The following is a 726-nucleotide window of genomic DNA, read 5'->3' on the forward strand; positions in this document are numbered from 1 at the left end:
AAGGGTAAACTGAAATTCACAGCATTTTAACACAACTTCTGCTATTTGAAGGCTACTTGCTATTGGATCATTGAGGGTACATGTCATATTATGTGACTACGCATTACGTCATGGACAGCTTACACCCTACTAGCTATGTTCTGCCTTAAAAACGTGCAGTTTAACTAAGAACTTACAAACAAAAGGTGCAACCCTACCTTGGTCCTTAAAACAGCTCAATCAAGATCTCAGTATGCAGAAAACAAAGTTATAAGTAGACAGAAAGTGAAAGTAATGTTACATTTGGCCGTACGCGTTACTGACCACGTTTGCATGGGGTGCAAAACTGACACACTTCACCTGTAAACGACTGTGTTTGTCTCCACAGGTGTTCCTACGGCGTCAGAGCGGCAAGGTGGATTTCTACAGGAACTGGAGGAACTACTCTGCAGGATTCGGTGACACGAACGATGAGTTCTGGCTCGGTGCGACTCGAGGCCAAAGGCATTATAAGACTAAAATCTACTGGATCCATTTCTAAATCTGGGTTTACTGACAGAGATGTCACGTCTTTGTCTTTCAGGACTTTCAAATCTTCACAAAATCACCTCAGCCGGTCAGTATGAGTTGCGCGTGGACCTGCGTGACGGACAGGAGAGTGTGTTTGCTGTCTACGATAAATTTTACATCGCAGATCCTCGTTCCCGCTACAAGATCCAGATTGGTGCATACAGTGGTACCGCAGGT

At 44.4% G+C, this 726-nt stretch overlaps 1 long non-coding RNA gene across 2 annotated transcripts; it reads left to right on the top strand.

The window, feature by feature from the left end:
- Window positions 1-88: 88 nt before the first annotated feature.
- On the top strand, window positions 89-720 carry LOC107579747 (uncharacterized). Of its 2 annotated transcripts, none has more exons than XR_001608523.1 (3): window positions 89-185; window positions 368-464; window positions 563-720. It is a non-coding gene; the product is annotated as an uncharacterized lncRNA (long non-coding RNA). The 2 variants fall into 2 exon arrangements; XR_001608522.1 differs by lacking the exon at window positions 89-185 and adding an exon at window positions 192-270.
- Window positions 721-726: the final 6 nt, after the last annotated feature.

The sequence above is a fragment of the Sinocyclocheilus grahami genome, unplaced genomic scaffold (genome assembly GCF_001515645.1).
Source record: "Sinocyclocheilus grahami isolate Dianchi unplaced genomic scaffold, SAMN03320097.WGS_v1.1 scaffold19875.1, whole genome shotgun sequence".
Taxonomy (NCBI): domain Eukaryota; kingdom Metazoa; phylum Chordata; class Actinopteri; order Cypriniformes; family Cyprinidae; genus Sinocyclocheilus; species Sinocyclocheilus grahami.